Source organism: Helianthus annuus, chromosome 11, assembly GCF_002127325.2.
Source record: "Helianthus annuus cultivar XRQ/B chromosome 11, HanXRQr2.0-SUNRISE, whole genome shotgun sequence".
Classification (NCBI taxonomy): Eukaryota; Viridiplantae; Streptophyta; class Magnoliopsida; order Asterales; family Asteraceae; genus Helianthus; species Helianthus annuus.
In genome coordinates this window covers 17133498-17145525 of record NC_035443.2, presented here as the reverse complement: position 1 = coordinate 17145525, position 12028 = coordinate 17133498, and the positions used below count along the sequence as shown (strand labels likewise).

The 12028-nt window shown below is 38.9% G+C and overlaps 1 long non-coding RNA gene across 1 annotated transcript; it reads left to right on the top strand.

Annotated features, from left to right (window-relative positions):
• Nucleotides 1-10087: 10087 nt before the first annotated feature.
• LOC110891838 lies at nucleotides 10088-11474 on the top strand. Its single transcript, XR_002565594.1, has 3 exons — nucleotides 10088-10162; nucleotides 10672-10738; nucleotides 11357-11474. It is a non-coding gene; the product is annotated as an uncharacterized LOC110891838 (long non-coding RNA).
• Nucleotides 11475-12028: the final 554 nt, after the last annotated feature.

Here is a 12028-nt window from a genome sequence, read left to right as displayed (position 1 = left end):
GCGGAGTTGGTTCAGGGCCAGTTAGTTCGTTACTTGCATCGTTGCTTTAGCACAGGCACCGCGGCCCGTTGCAAGAGTTGCAAGCACGTAACGAAGGCCGATCTTTTCTATCTCTATTGTTTATTTATTAGTCGTCTGTGCGCCCTCCATCTCTGCCTGGTGGATTATTTTGTCACACGTTGGAAAAAGCAGCGTCATGGTAGTATATATGGAGGATCGTTTATCGGCCGGATAGCCCAGTGTGTTGGTCGGTACTTTGGTCAGGAGATAACATCCCACGGTCGCCAGATGGACCAGGTGCATGATGACATGGGGTGGCTGATGATTTCCAATAGCTGATCATTTATCTACGAGCAATTTAATGTTATGTAATGGGTATTTTGTTTAAATTCCTATAGGCTTACGGCCCGTCGTATACTCAACCCGACCTTTCCATGCCACATTTTCCTTAGTCCGGCCAGACCATGCTGCTCTTTCCTTTGTCCGACCTTTCCATGCAGGTATGTTATTTTGTTATTATTTCATTTTCTACGAACAATTTTAATGTTATGGAATGAGTATTTTGTTTATTTTTTATAGGCTCCAAGCACTTCCTATACGCGGCACATCCCGTCACCCTCTACTAGGCATGGCCTGAACTTTACGGAGGAGGAGCTCGCTGAGTCTGACGAGGAGTCTGATGAGGATTGATGACCATAGGGTGTGGGGAGGGTGGGATGTAAACAGACCTTGCCTGAGAGGCTGCTTCCAGAGAGATCCTCGGCTCCAAAATTGATGACGATAGTGGTTTATGTTATTATTATATGATGCAGTATTGTACGAACAATTGAATTTAATTTTAAGTATTTGTAATATTTGTTTAATTTGGATATGTTTAGTTTGTTTGGATTGCTTAATTTCACTACGTCTTTTATAAATTTATAACAAAAAAAACTAACATCATTTTATAACAAAAAAACCAACTTAATTACTTTAAAAAATAAAGTTCAAAAAGATACTAATAATAATATGCTGCTCTTGCAAAAAAAAAAAAAAATCATCCAGGGAACGTATAGACCTATATGATTCCCTGGTCTTTTGGAAAAAAATCCTTCAGGGAGCGTATGCCCCGATACGCTTCCCCTGATCCCCTAATCATTAGCTGACCATCTTCTGAAAAGTTTGTATTTCAAATACACATATAGGAAGTGTATTGCTCAATATGTTTGGACCCAGAGGAACCATATTGCCCTATACGCTTCCTATAGGATTCAAAGGATGTGCAAATAAAATGGGGGATGTGTGGATAACCAAGCCGTTAAATAAAGGGGTGTTTTGTTCCCACACCCTTATATCTTATTTTCACATCCCCTAGTGTATACGGGCCGTATACACTTATACGGCCCGTATAAAATGTTTTTAAATAGGAAAATGCACAGAGAATGTTTTTTTTGAATTTATTATATACGGCCCGTATATAGTTATACGAGCCGTATACATCGGTATACGATTTGTAAAACGTATACGGCTCAACGGATTTATTTTGGGAGGTTTGTGATGTTACCACATTTATACGGGCCGTATATAATGGTGTTTTTTTCAAGTATCACTTTTTTCCGATAAAAACACAATCATTCTAGGGTTTCTAAACGGACCCTTCTAAACTCTTCATCAACTTTAATAATGTCGATAAACGTTTATCGAAACATGCCGCTTAAATCGGAGCACAGGTAGAGTAACGTTACTGATCAGTCCGTTGATGGAGACCTTAGCGATCGCAGAGATCTTAGTGTTGGTTATTTATCGATTCTGAAGAACGAGCAGAAGAACCCGACACAAACAAGTTCTCCACAGTTTGTTATTCAGATCTCTATTCGGTCATCTTTCCAAACTACAACACACGATAACTTTAAACTTTATATTGTGTGATTTGACCAGGAAATGATTGGAGGTGATTGCTACTTTTAATAAGCTGTCATAGTTGTTAAATTCGATTTCAACAAATCTTTTCCTTTTCCTTCAATTTGTAGAACATTCTCGATAACATGAAGACGTGTCGGGTCCTTCTACTAGTGGTATTTTAATGAAGTATTGAAGATTGAATGTGCAAATCACAACCATTTTTTACTACGGAAACGGTGGCTATGCGAAATACAAACCGCAATCTTTTGTGACTATAGGAAACACAAGTTTTCTTTTTGAGCTTGATGGATGTCTGTTATCTCAGTTGAGGCGTGCATTGTTTAAATCTGAATATAACTAGATGTTACGTGTAACTTCATTAAACCAAGAACAAAGCCTATTTCGAAACACATGTGTTCGTATCAGCGTTGTTTATCACCCTGCGTGAGCATTGGAAACCCGACAAACAGTCTTGACAACTGTGACAACTTATCTATCTGTGTGTGTCACATCCATCCTGTTATAGCAATCGATATGATTAATTTTACAGATTTTTTTCTAATTAGCGTTGTTAACTACCAAAAGAATGCATACACAAACAGTTCTAGTCGACGAAGCAAAAGACCTTTGCTTTCTGCAATTCAAGCAGGCACGGATGGAAAACGTACTGTTTCAAAACACATGTAGACGAAAATAATAAAACAAGCAGGCATTGATTTTGCCAAGATTGAAGGAAAGAAACTGGCCATAAGCGTTGTGGATTCTCAGCGTTGTTCGAATGTAAGTTGATCGAGTGATACGCTTATCTATTCTGGTCAAGGTGGGCATGGTTTGTTCGGGAGTAAATCACCACCCAAAGATCAACAACTTGTGAGTGGGAATATGGCTGTGAAGAATAGTATTGATAAGAAATCACCGGTTCGGGTGATAAGGAAAGTTGCCTCGTTGAAATCGAAGAAAAGGGTAACTAGAAGAAGACGTGTCGGGTTCTTCTGTTAGTTATTCGGAATGTTTCGAATCATCACAGAAGACGTGTCGGGTTCCTCTGCTAGTTATTCGGAATGTTTCTAATCATAACAAAAGACGGATGCGGTTTGCATATTCAATCTTCATTGCTTCATTAAAATTACAACACACGATAAAATGCTTGGAAAATTGCATCAACTCTCCTATATCAACATACTCTTCTCCAGACGCTTAGTTGTTATGAATGACAACTTGAGGGGTCTAGTTAACTTTCATATTCAGATTCAGGAAGCAGATGATTTTACACCAACCATATCGAGATACTTTGTGATAGTTGCTTCTTGTAACACCCCGAAAATATAAAACTTTATATTAGAATTATAAAGTATAATAAACAGGAATTTACTAACTAGGAGTTCTAACCTAGTTAGCTAATAGTCTAGAAATAACTTATAATAGGGTTAAAAACAACCAAAACTATAAGTTGTACAAAAGGGGAAGGGTTAATCTTGTAAAAACTGAAACTAGAATTTATTAAAACAAAATAAACAAAAACCAAACACACAATTAGTGTGTCTGGTCGATCAAGAACGCAGGGGAGCGACCAAAGCTCCTCACCAAACCCTAACTCCACAAAACTGATCAATTGAAGGCTGATTTCTGTCCCAAATCGAAATCTGAACATAGATTCGTGATCCTCATCACAAGGGGGTTGTGAGGTATGTAAAATTCTATGAAAATTCTCTGTTTGAAATTCTTATGAATTTGGGAGATTCAAAGTTTGACGATGCATGTTTGTGATTTAGTTAGATTAGGGATGATATAGTGTCGATAAGTAAAACCTAGACAACTACATGTGAAATCATGTCCAAATTCAGGAAATTCCATGAACACATTGAAGGTGGGTTATGAGTTTTACAAGATGATGATGAACACTAGGGTTTAGAATGATTATTCTAGTGTAATTTGATCATAGAAAGTGATTTCAGAAAAAGTATGATGTTTAAATGCTATATGAAAGCTTCATTGATGTTAAGTTTAGCTAAATAGCAAGCTATGAACTTGAATATGAATAACATAAAATTCTGCCCTTATAGTCTTTGTGGAAATGCCTCAAAGAAGGCTTGAAACTGAAATTCAAAGTCGAAACGCATAATTTTGATAATTTGACAAATTATGCGATATATGATTGAAATGGAGTTCTAAATACAATGTGATTGAACTCTATAGGAAAGGAAGCCGGAGCTACGAGCGGACAAGCCGGTGTAGACGCACGACTAAAGGGTGCGCTTTGAAGGTATGTAACTTGACCCGTTACATTAAACGAATTTTGATAATTATCATATATGTAGTTGGATTGTGTATTAAAAGTTGAGTTGGATTAAAGCGATGATATTCGCTATGTCGAATTATAAGCCAAGAATCTGGTTAGACCTCGTTGGTAGTCATCAAAACGGAGGATTCCTTAGATGAGCCAAACGGGTCGAATAACCAAGTAAGGCATGGCAGTACATCGTAGTATGGATACTCGGTCTCTTGTTATTATTGATAAATGACACGTTGGAATACGAGGATTAATCATGTTGGTTTGTATGATTGAAAGCCGAGAATTTGATTCAAGTAAACAAACAAATCAAACCAAACATAACTTTCCAGCGTCTACCGTAAATTACGGTATATACCGTAATTTACGGTAGAGACCAAAAGGTTACGGTGGGTTTCATCTGTGTTACGGTGGAACTAGAACTTCCCAGAAGCTACCGTAACTTACGGTGTCTACCGTAAGTTACGGTAGAGCTTAGAAATAAATGATAAATTTTGTATTTCTTTGTTAAATCGAATCCGTTTTAAGCACAGTTTTGATTATGTAATGTTTCTAAGAACATTAACATTAATGTTTAATGTAAACATTTCAGTTTCTAGGTGTTGCAAAACTACGGATGGCGATCAAGCAACTTGTTGAAGAACCGAATACTACTTTTGAAGCTTCCACATAAATTAACTCTATTTAAACAATGTTATGATGTAAACCGTTTGCTAAATAACTTATGGATGTTTTAATTAGTCGGTAGATAACTAATGTTTGTTACCTTAGAACTTGGTTCTTGAAACTAAGGCTTTAATTTGGACATCTTTTGTATAAAATCTTATGTATTATTATAAATTCAAGTAGAAATTTTAAGGGTGGTTACAAGTTGGTAATCAGAGCTTAAGGTTGTCAACAAGTGTTCGGTTCAAGCTTGATCGATCGTCCGTTAAGAATTAACTTATTATTTTAACAGATTATATTTGTGTAAGAAATAAGAAATGAATTGATGTGCATGGGAAGAGCGTGTTAACACACTCAAACCCGGAAGGTGCACCGAATGTGAACGTTAAAGCAAGTTGGGAACTTGGCTAAACCGAAACAAATGAAGTAAAGTTATAAATGAAATGTTTAACGTTTAAATGTAAACATTTCAGTTTCAAGATGTCTGATGGAAACGATGATAATCCGGTGCAAACAAGCACCGAACAAATGAAAGAAATAATTGCCGAAGAAGTAGGGAAGGCAATTGAAGGTAGTCTATCCGGGTTTATAGACAAAATTCAAAATACGGTGTTGTCGCTTGTTGAAGAGCGAGTTAAAAGGTTGGAGGATAGTGTCAACCTTATGAAGGAGAAAACGGGAGATCGTAAAGGGTGCTCATATAAAGAACTTATGGTGTGCAAACCGCCAATCTATAACGGGGAAGTTGACCCGACAATCTGCCAAAGATGGATAAGTGACGTCGAAGGAGTGTTTGAACGAACCCACTGTGACGTAGGTGACTTTGTTGCTTAAGGAACGGGTCAATTGAGAAATCAAGCCAAGGATTGGTGGGACAATAAAAAGAAGGAAATGGGAGCCGAAGCGGCAAGGGTCATGACTTGGGATGAGTTTAAGGTACCGTTCCTTAAACACCATAGTCCCAAAGCAGTTATCAACAGGATCAAAGAAGAATTTATCCAATTAAGACAAAAGGGAGAATCAATTGATAAGATCACGGGTATCTTCATGGATAAGCTGAGGTTTTGTGACGAGTTAGTCACCACTGAAGAGCAGAAGATATACTATTATTTCAACATGTTGAGCGCTGAATATAGGGAGTTTATGACTCCTTCAAAATACGAGACCCTTACCGAAATCATAAACGTTTCTCGGGAACGGGAAATCGAGTTGAAGAAACAAGTTGAAAGAGGTGAGCGAAGGGCACAAGATGTGAATCCAAGCCCTACAAAGAAAGCCCGAACTGGAGAATCGGGAAAGAAGGTTGATGCTAAAGGCGGGTTGCCAAGTTACAAAGTATGTGGAAAGGGACACAAAGGTGAGTGTCGCTTCAAAGACAAGCCGTGTCCGGTATGTGGGAAGACGGGACACACTGCATCGCTATGTTCCGGAAAAGTTTCCGTTTGTTACAAATGTTATCAACCCGGCCACAAAAAGTCTGAATGTCCCGAGTTGGTTAGAAGGAGAGACACTAAAGAGTCTCCAGCAGAAGCTCCCAAAGCGAAGGCTAGGTCCTTCCACCTTACCGCGGCTAAAGCAAAAACAGAACCCGATGTGGTCTAAGGTATATTCACAATTAACTCAATTCCAGCACGTGTACTATTTGATACGGGTGAGAATAGATCCTTCATTTCACATGGATTTATTCGACATCCTTCTTTTATATTAACAAAGTTATCTGTGCCCTTAGAAGTTGAAATAGGGGACAACAAAAGTTTTATAGTTTGTGATGTTTGTCGAGGCTGCAAATTAAGCATTGACAATGAAGAATACTTGATAGACCTAATCCCGATGTCAATGGGGGAATTTCAAGTAGTCGTTGGGATGGATTGGCTATTTCAGCACCACGCGAAGGTCGTGTGTTTTCGTAAGGAGATAAAGTTAATATCTCCGAGCGGGAAACAAGTCACTATCTATGGTGAAAAAGGAGGCAACCCCATAGTATGCTCAATGTTGAAAGCTCACAAGCTTATGAAGCTAGGATGCAAGGCATTCATGATATACGCAAATGAACCCGAGAAAGAATCACGGAAGATTGAAGATGTACCGGTAGTACGAGACTATGAAGATGTGTTTCCAGAGGATTTACCGGGGATACCGCCTGAAGGGGAAGTAGAGTTCGGGATCGAATTGATTCCGGGCGCAAAACCCGTAGCAAAAGCACCATACCGACTCGCACCGTCGGAATTACAAGAGTTGATGTCCCAGATTCAAGACCTGCTTGACAAAGGATTCATAAGGCCGAGTGTGTCTCCTTGGGGTGCACCGGTGCTATTCGTGAAAAAGAAAGACGGAAGCATGCACATGTGTATCGATTACCTGGAGTTAAACAAACTCACGGTAAAGAATCGATACCCGCTTCCGAGGATAGATGATTTATTTGACCAATTACAAGGTGCGAACTGGTTTTCAAAAATTGACCTTAGATCGGGGTATCACCAACTAAAGGTCACGGAGGAAGATGTGCCGAAGACGGCTTTCCGCACAAGATACGGACATTACGAATTCCTCGTGATGTCATTCGGGCTAACAAATGCACCCGCGGCTTTCATGGACCTCATGAACCGGGTTTGCAAGCCAATGTTGGATAAGTCAGTCATCGTGTTTATCGATGATATTTTGGTGTATTCAAAAAGTGAAGCTGAACATGCACACCACTTACAAGAGGTGTTAGAAACACTTAGACGAGAAAGGTTGTATGCGAAATTCTCTAAGTGTGCCTTTTGGTTACGAGAGGTACAATTTCTTGGCCACATCATAAGTGCCGACGGAGTATTGGTGGATCCGTCAAAGATCGAGGCTGTGTCAAAATGGAATCCCCCGAAGAACCCTTCGGAAATTAGAAGCTTTTTGGGGCTTGCGGGATACTATAGGAGATTCATTCAAGATTTCTCCAAGATTGCGTCACCGCTAACAAAACTAACCCAGAAGGAAGAAAAGTTCATTTGGGGTGTAGATCAAGAAAGAGCATTTCAAACACTAAAAGAGAACTTGACTAAAGCTCCGGTACTGACATTGCCGGACGGGGTCGAAGACTTGGTGGTTTATTCGGATGCTTCACTATCGGGACTCGGATGCGTTTTGATGCAACGGGGCAAAGTTATAGCTTATGCCTCGAGGCAATTGAAGATACACGAGAAGAAATATCCCACGCACGATCTCGAGTTGGCTGCGGTGGTATTTGCATTAAAAATATGAAGGCACTATTTATATGGAGTAAAGTGCATCATATTCACTGATCACAAGAGCTTAAAATACTTCTTCGATCAGAAGGAGTTAAATATGCGACAAAGGCGATGGTTAGAAACAGTGAAAGATTTCGACTGTGAAATACACTATCACCCCGGAAAGGCAAATGTGGTGGCGGATGCTTTGAGCAGAAAAGCGGACTATGTCCCAATACGAGTAAGATCGATGCAGCTTGTGGTGAGCTTGGGTATACTAGAACGTATCCGAGAAGCGCAATTAGAAGCAGTGAAAGAGGAGAATTGGAAGAAAGAAAGAATAATCGACCAGTTGAAAGATTTGTCGGATAGGAATAACGGGTTGAAGACTCGATCCGGAAGGATATGGGTTCCAAATACTTGTGGGGTAAAGACGCTTCTACTGAATGAAGCTCATAAATCCCGATATTCAATCCATCCGGGGGCGACCAAGATGTATAATGATTTAAAACAAAACTATTGGTGGCCCGGGATGAAAAGAGATATTGTGAAACATGTGGAGAAGTGTTTAACCTGCTTTCAAGTCAAAGCGGAGCACCAGAAACCATATGGTAAGTTGCAGCCATTGGATATCCCAGTTTGGAAATGGGAACAGATCACCATGGATTTGTTGACCAAATTGCCCAAAACCAACCGCGGGTTTGATGCTATATGGGTAGTGGTAGATAGATTGACGAAAAGTGCTCACTTTATTCCGATTCGTGAGACTTATACATCAGAGAAGATATCAGAGGTGTACACCAATGAAATCATAGCGCGTCATGGGGTACCGATATCTATTGTGTTAGACAGAGATACTCGGTTTACTTCGAAATTTTGGCATGAATTCCAAGAGCAAATGGGAACTAAACTGTTCATTAGTACCGGTTACCATCCACAAACGGATGGGCAGAGTGAAAGAACAATACAAACGCTGGAGGATATGTTGCGGGCTTGCATTATTGACTTCGGAGGTAGTTGGGATGTCTATCTACCCTTGGTCGAATTTTCATATAACAATAGCCATCACGCGAGCATTAAAATGGCCCCGTATGAGATGTTATATGGTAGAAAGTTTCGAACTCCGGTATGTTGGGGAGAAGTGGGTCCACGAGGACTAGCACCTACGGATATAATCCGAAGCACTAATGAGAAAATTGAAGTGGTGCGAGCCCATTTGAAAGCGGCCCAAGATAGACAAAAGTCTTATGCTGACAAAAGACGAAGACCGATTGAGTTTCAGTTAGGTGATATGGTTATGCTAAAGGTTTCCCCATGGAAGGGCGTTATCGGATTTAGAAAAAGGGGAAAACTAAGCCCGAGGTTTATTGGGCCATTTAAAATCATCGAACGGGTTGGCAAGGTGGCTTATCGCCTGGAATTGCCGGAAGAATTGAATGGAATACATGGCACGTTTCACGTGTCGCAATTGCGAAAGTGTCTAGCGGACGAAACGTCTTATATCCATTACGATGATATCGAAGTGGATAATAGCCTGAATTATGCGGTGAGACCAGTGGAGATTTTAGATCGAAAGGTCAAGCACTTGCGAAACAAACAAATCGATCAAGTCAAGGTCAAATGGGAGCATAGGAAAGGTTCGGGCACTACGTGGGAGTCCGAAGAGGAGATGCGACGTCTCCACCCTACATTATTTGGTACGTACTTTGGTTTCGGGGACGAAACCCTTTTAAGGGGGATGGACTTGTAATACCCCGAAAATATAAAACTTTATATTAGAATTATAAAGTATAATAAACAGGAATTTACTAACTAGGAGTTCTAACCTAGTTAGCTAATAGTCTAGAAATAACTTATAATAGGGTTAAAAACAACCAAAACTATAAGTTATACAAAAGGGGAAGGGTTAATCTTGTAAAAACTGAAACTAGAATTTATTAAAACAAAATAAACAAAAACCAAACACACAATTAGTGTGTCTGGTCGATCAAGAACGCAGGGGAGCGACCAAAGCTCCTCACCAAACCCTAACTCCACAAAATTGATCTATTGAAGGCTGATTCCTGTCCCAAATCGAAATCTGAACATAGATTCGTGATCCTCATCACAAGGGGGTTGTGAGGTATGTAAAATTCTATGAAAATTCTCTGTTTGAAATTCTTATGAATTTGGGAGATTCAAAGTTTGATGATGCATGTTTGTGATTTGGTTAGATTAGGGATGATATAGTGTCTAGAAGTAAAACCTACAACTACATGTGAAATCATGTCCAAATTCAGGAAATTCCATGAACACATTGAAGGTGGGTTATGAGTTTTACAAGATGATGATGAACACTAGGGTTTAGAATGATTATTCTAGTGTAATTTGATCATAGAAAGTGATTTCAGAAAAAGTATGATGTTTAAATGCTATATGAAAGCTTCATTGATATTAAGTTTAGCTAAATAGCAAGCTATGAACTTGAATATGAATAACATAAAATTCTGCCCTTATAGTGTTTGTGGAAATGCCTCAAAGAAGGCTTGAAACTGAAATTCAAAGTCGAAAAGCATAATTTTGATAATTTGACAAATTATGCGATATATGATTGAAATGGAGTTCTAAATACAATGTGATTGAACTCTATAGGAAAGGAAGCCGGAGCTACGAGCGGACAAGCCGGTGTAGACGCACGACTAAAGGGTGCGCTTTGAAGGTATGTAACTTATCCCGTTACATTAAACGAATTTTATTAATTATCATATATGTAGTTGGATTGTGTATTAAAAGTTGAGTTGGATTGAAGCGATGATATTCGCTATGTCGAATTATAAGCCAAGAATCTGGTTAGACCTCGTTGGTAGTCATCAAAACGGAGGATTCCTTAGATGAGCCAAACGGGTCGAATAACCAAGTAAGGCATGGCAGTACATCGTAGTATGGATACTCGGTCTCTTGTTATTATTGATAAATGACATGTTGGAATACGAGGATTAAACATGTTGGTTTGTATGATTGAAAGCCGAGAATTTGATTCAAGTAAACAAACAAATCAAACAAACATAACTTTCCAGCGTCTACCGTAAATTACGGTATATACCGTAATTTACGGTAGAGACCAAAAGGTTACGGTGGGTTTCATCTGTGTTACGGTGGAACCAGAACTTCCCAGAAGCTACCGTAACTTACGGTGTCTACCATAAGTTACGGTAGAGCTTAGAAATAAATGATAAATTTTGTATTTCTTTGTTAAATCGAATCCGTTTTAAGCACAGTTTTGATTATGTAATGTTTCTAAGAACACTAACATTAATGTTTAATGTAAACATTTCAGTTTCTTGGTGTTGCAAAACTACGGATGGCGATCAAGCAACATGTTGAAGAACCAAACACTACTTTTGAAGCTTCCGCATTAATTAACTCTGTTTAAACAATGTTATGATGTAAACCGTTTGCTAATAACTTATGGATGTTTTAATTAGTCGGTAGATAACTAATGTTTGTTACCTTAGAACTTGGTTCTTGAAACTAAGGCTTTAATTTGGACATCTTTTGTATAAAATCTTATGTATTATTGCTAAATTCAAGTAGAAATTTTAAGGGTGTTACACTTCTCTTGTTAAGTTTCTGAACCAACCAAAATCCACAAATTCCAACAGTTTCTTCGTAGATTCCATCTGGTTTCAAAGCCGGTTGAGGATTACGAGTGTTCTACACTCGTTCAAAGCCGGTTGATGATTACAAGGATCGTTCTAATAGATTAAAGAGAATAAACCCTTTTTTTACCAATTTTTACCCATAGTATACGGGCCGTATAATATTATACGGCCCGTATACAATCATCGTATACATTGTATACGATCGCTTAAATTTTTTTCACATGTTGTATATGGCCGTATAATAGTATACGGCCAGTGTTTAAAAGGGTAAAAAATGATCTGGTAAATTTTTTTTCACATGGTATATACGGGCCGTATAATAGTATACGGCCCGTATTCTTAGGGTA